The sequence below is a fragment of the Malurus melanocephalus genome, unplaced genomic scaffold, assembly GCF_030028575.1.
Source record: "Malurus melanocephalus ecotype Western Australia unplaced genomic scaffold, MMel_1.1 scaffold_50, whole genome shotgun sequence".
Classification (NCBI taxonomy): Eukaryota; Metazoa; Chordata; class Aves; order Passeriformes; family Maluridae; genus Malurus; species Malurus melanocephalus.
The window spans coordinates 298,024-304,023 of NW_026623282.1; positions in this window are offsets into that span (position 1 = coordinate 298,024).

A 6,000-nucleotide genomic window follows, 5' to 3' on the forward strand; every position below is an offset into this window, starting at 1 on the left:
TTGATTGTGATATTTTACTTACTATGCTSTATTTTTCCTTGCATTTGAAATATGCAATTTTGCTTTTCTGTTATGTAAATGAATGTTTTTCATCTAACACATCTATTTTTGGAAAAAGAATAATTTTCTTTCCTAAGCTAAGACAGAAATGTTGCAGAACACAATTCTGAAGTCTAACTGACAGAGTACCACAAGGTCAATGCAAGCATTCAATAGCAAAAGCACACGAGATGCCCAGAAGATTAACTGAACTTACAACATTAATATGCAAATGTTTATATACACAGATATCTATCTAGATATATAAATGACACTGTAATATTTAATATAGATAAACTAGTCCTTCTGTCCATCAGTTAGGTGATCCTAACCAATGCACCTGCAATTCCAAGTCATGGCCTTTCTGAAAAGTAAAAGAAGATGGGATTAAGTGAGAAAACAAAGCCTGCGATGGAAGTCATAGGAACAATTAATTTTAAACTAAAGCTTTTGTCTGGCTCTGTATAAGTGTTTTAGAGGCAAACTTCAGCAAAGGAAAAGGTTTGGACTTTATCCAAAAACACTGTCATGYAAAAGAGGTTAAGTCATCTGCCACCACAGACTTTCCTTTGAATTGTTTTTCACTTCTACAAAGTGTACTGATGATATTGCTGCATGTGTTCCTAGACATCAGTGACATTTAATAGACAGCATGTACTCCGGAAAATACATATCATATTTATATACAATCCTATTAACATAAACATGGTTTACTACCCGCAGATGACTTTGATTCTACAGTTTGTTGATCAAATTACATTGTTTCAGCTTGTTTTCTGGTCTCTGAATGTCACATATTCYCATGCTGACTAAAGAGAAAACATGTAAGATTCCTATTTAAGTTGTGGAATAAAATTAGGAATCCTAAATTTGACAGCATTAAGGAGAAGTGAAGTCTGGGTTAGCAAAGTAATTAAAAAATATATGCCCTGTGAAAAGAGATGACCCAATAAATCAAAGGAATAAAACACCTGTTGAGAAAAAACATTATCATCTCAAAGCATTGCTGAAACACTGGTATTTACCCAGACAAATGAGGTTAAGAAGCATATTCTACTCATTCAAATTTTTAAATGAAAGTAAATGCCAACTTAAAGCTCATTTTCAGCATTCTGTGATGCCTAAGAAATGCTGTCACTCACTCATTACACTCCCTCACACGGATGTAATTTCCACCCCCACCTATCGTCATCACATCTGGTTTGGTATGCAGTTTCACCAAAAAAAATCATGTAGGCAAAAAATCTTTTGATAAACTCTTTAGTATGCAATTGTGTGTAATTACACACACTACTAAGTACATCTTGAAATATAAACCACCATGGAATAATTGGAAGGAAMAACTTAATCCAAAACCTGATCAAGCTATAGCTTATTATTAGTACACTGGGGTTTAAATCTTTTCTTCAAACAGCAAAAAAAATAAGACATAACACAAAACTTCACATCCCAAAGGATTATAGATAATAGCTGAAAATATCCCAAATGGGTAATCTTTCTGGCTGCCCCAAGACAAGGTCTGTAGCTTTATCACTTCAACCTATGTTTGTGAAACAAACATTAAATACCAGAAATGAGGATGATTTGTTGTCTACCTAATTCATATATTCCAACCCTCCCCTGTTGAAAAGCTTGTTCTAATGTTGAATCTGAAGCCAATCTATTACAGTGTGCCACCTTCCTCAGTACTGGAAAGTTTTTCAGTCTAACTCAATTTATGATGCATTTTAAACCTTAACAGAGAGTAAATATACTCGTCTTAAAAATACATTCCCACAGCAGACCAAAAACATGGACATGAGGTCTTAGTTCCACTTAACTCACTGAAAACAGATTCTAGAAGATACTCATGGCACTGCACACTACACATCTGGCATCATGGAAAATACAGGTTTGCCTAAGTTTAAATATTCTGCATGTTCAAAACCATACACAGTTTGAATACAAATGGGGAGACTTTCCTGCCCTGGCAGAAGACTTCTTCTGATCACAGAATATTAATAMATAAAACTTTCCAGGTGACCTCTTTCTTCAATGTTCAGGGGTGAAAAAAGGCCAGAAAACTTTCTAGTCCACCTTGCACCAGAGCCCACTAGTGCCAAGGCCAAGAGGAYTCATGCCACCTAGGCTGCTACATGCAAAACAAACTTTTCCTCCCAAAAAAAGCCAAAACAAAACCAGCCAAGACACTCTCACAAGGCCTGGAACACGCAAACCAGCGGCGGGTAGCTCTTTGCCAGCCCACCTCCCCTCCTGCCCCGGGCACCGCACCGCTTTCGGTGCCCCACAGCGYKGGGSSGSYKSCMMSGKYYYYYCCAGCAGCGAGCCCCGTTTTTCCCCCGCTGCCGGCCGGGACAGCAGGCGAGGAGCCGCGCCCCCTCAGCATCSCTGTACTCACCTTCAGAGACCTCGAACTCGGCTGCTCCATTGAGCTGGTACAGGCACCAGTCAGCCGCGCTCTCGCCTGGGGGACCGCCGGCTGGGCAGGAGGAGAGGCACAGTCAGTGGGGCACAGGGACACAGCGGGGGCTCGGGGCTGAGGAGAGGACAAGGGAAAGTGGCGGCGGAGGGGGAGAAGCAGAGACTGGGGAGCAGAGATGGAGMGGGCTGAGAGGGAACGGAGGGATGAGCAGGGACAGCGAGTGCCGGGGGAAGGAGCGCGTTTGCAGATACCCTGTTTGTGGGACATGGGTGTTGCCCTCCGAAGGTGCCCGCTGCTCTGAACTGTTCTTTGCTTTGCTCCCAGCGCCCGTAGCTCGGGGCGCCTCCTCCTTCTCCCAGCGGAGCGGGCGCAGGCAGCGGCGCTGCCTCGGGGCGCTCGGGGAGCCGGGGGAGGGAGGACGGGAAGGAGAGAAGGCTCCGCCCGGAGCTCCCGGCGGAGGCGGCGCAGCTTCGCCCGGACCCGCCGAGCYCGGCAGCGCCGGCCCCAACAGGTGCGAGAGCAGCCCCGACACCGGGCGGCACCGGGCGGCCGCGCAGCCTGAGGCGAGCCCGGACATTGCGGTGGCGGAATGCGACACCCCAGCCTGGCCTTGCCCCGGCCAGGAGAGCCCTCCGTGCTGCCCGTCCCTTTCCGTGCCAGCTCCCCGTCAGGTGCCGCCCGTGCCTGCAGCCTGGCGAGCATGGGCGGCATCCCGGCTGCCCCCGAAGCCTGGACGCGCATTCCTGGGGGGACACCGGGCACCCAGTGCCAGTGGCACCCATGCCAGCGACCCTGGTGCCGCTCCCACGACACGGCTGTGTTCGCCCCACGACATTCACCTCGGTTCTCTTACCAKCCCTAGGCCATTTGGGCTGTCTTACTGATAAAAGCTATGATTGCCATGTAAACTGTTCGGGTATGTGTACACTGCAAGGCCGGACAATGGTTTTCAGCTGTCTTTACAGCATCCCTGAGAGGATAGTAAGAAAACAAACCTGCTACCAAGTAAGTCTGAAGTGCTCTGTGCAGTGACCTTTGCCTTTGGTGGATAATTGTTAGGGGAATGACAAATTTTAAAACACAGAAACAATCATCTAGAGCAAATATATGTTAATAAATGCCCTTATTCTTAAGAGACTTCCACCCCAAAAACACGACAGGAGGGAAACGCAAAAGTTCAGTAATTGTTCTGTTCACCAGGTGACCTTCTTGATACTTAATTTAAGACAATTGTGACTGCTTAGCTTGTAGTTGACATCATCCTGCCTACGTCTTCTGCCTTATCAAGGTAACAGTGTCAGAGGCCCACGTATAGCACAGTTTATGTCAAAGAAAGCATCCACACTTTGTACAGGCAAATGAGAAAATCTTAAGAAAGAATAGAGGAAGACTATAATCAAGTCATACTATGAGATTAGGAGCCAACAAGAGGATAAAGTACCAATGTAGGCAGCTGTCACGGCACAATTACCCTGGCTCCTCCACCTATCTTTGCTATTTGTGAAATGGTATGTAAATGGTAGAGAAGAACTGGTTTTGGCATAAATTTCACCTGACATACTGACATTCATCCCTTCTTGCAGCAAGTAGAGACCCTTATGAYACCTTTAGGTGTGTAAACTGTGGGCAGGTTGATTCAATTTTTCCTAATAGAAGKATTCTGTCCAAACATTTACATTCTTCTCCACTGCACCCAAGACAGTGGCACACTGTGGCCTTCGTGAAAGAATAAGGAGGACAGTTACAGTTTCTGAAAGAAATAGGTTTAAAATGGGAATAACATTCAGCAAATGTTCCCAGCTACTTTTAGAAAGCAAAACACCAATACCTAAGCTTTCCTGGGAACTTCACCTAAATGACAAAGATGATAATGCCTTCTGAGGTAAAAGAACACCAGTTTGTTTAGACAGTGTGTATATATATATATCCCCAAGCCATATGTTTGCTGGATGTGCACTAGCATTCTTGAAACTGAARAGGCTTATGCTGATGATTTGAGGGGGAGAAAAAAACCCCTATTGTTGAGCTGTATTAAAGTAAAGCTTCATCCAGCTGCTTATAGTGATACTAACTCCCCCTAAATATTACTTATAGACCTTGATTGCTCTTCATAATGAGGTATTATCACAAATAAAACTAATCTTAGCATTCCAGCCTTAGCCTTTTTTTTTGCAGAAAACTCTAAACCATATGAATTAGCAAACAAAGGCCCTGTTCTGGGAGGATCTATTCATATTAGATTCAAGTTTTATGGAATGTGGCCATTTTATGGTGTTCCACTTATTATTACTGACTTACATATAGCATATTTCATTCTGGACTACAGTTATTTACAAACTTTATATGTTAAAAAAAATCACCAACTTTGGTATGTAAAGCAGCAGTTTTTTCTTTCTAAAACGAGAAGATAAAAATGAGAAGATACCAACTATGTATTCAGTATGTGATCCATTTCTACAGAGGTCTTGACTATTGAGATGGGTTAATTTGCACCCAAGAGCCAGCTAGTCCAGTATGAATTAATCTTTCACTTTTATCAAAATTGCAGATGGACAGTATTAAGCTRTTTCTGATTGGTTCCTTCAATCACAGAGGAAGGACTGGTTTAACTAGGTTTGGGATCTAGTAATGCTAAATTCACACCCAGCTTGAGGGGGAGGGCAGTTACCCTCCTTCATCTGATGTTCTTTACTTTTGCACTSCTGGAAATGAGTGAGGACTTTGATATGATATTTTTTTGTCATTTCAGGATTGTAATGTTGTTAAAAGCATGTAATTTACTCAAAGCAGAACTTAAGGAAGATAGTTGATTTCTACTATAGTGTGTGTATTTTAAATAATTAAAGTTTAAGAAAATAGTTTAATCTGTTTTGTCTTTCAATATYACAATGATTTAATGGGCAGGAACTGGTCCAACTGCAGACATAAACTTCTGAGGAGACTGGGTTACTCTTATACTATAACATTTTTCAGTTTGGGGTTGGAATTTTTTTCCCTTTTCACTAAGATAGAAGTGTTTGCCTTTTCAGTTCTCAGTGCAGGGTCCACCTGTCCCTAGCAGCGATAAAAAAGTGATAAAACCAATTTCAATGGGATCAGAAGGTCAACCACATAAAATTTAATCCTTCTTCAATTTCAAAACTTCAAAGATGCAGAGAATAACCCGCAATGAACTAGTATGCCATGAAATAAAGTATTTGCACCCAATTAAAAGGAAATTCCAAAAAAAAAAAAAAAAAAAAAAAAAAAAAAAAAAAAAAAAAAAACCAAAAAAAAAAAAACGGGATTTATAGGTGTCCAAGATGCAGAACTCAGCCTCTCCCTGAGCAGTCCAGTGTTATCAGAAAACCAGCTCCGGAATTATCAGCGAGAGCCACTCAGAAGACTGCGGTGTCCCTCCCTCATCCCCCGCYGTGTCGATCTCACGCACCCGCAGAACAGCCCGGGGCTAAGGCGGAGTCACCCCTCGGGCCTCAAAACCCGCCCGTTCGAGAGGGAACTCCTGCCACTTGTCTAATTCATTTATTTAACTGGATACC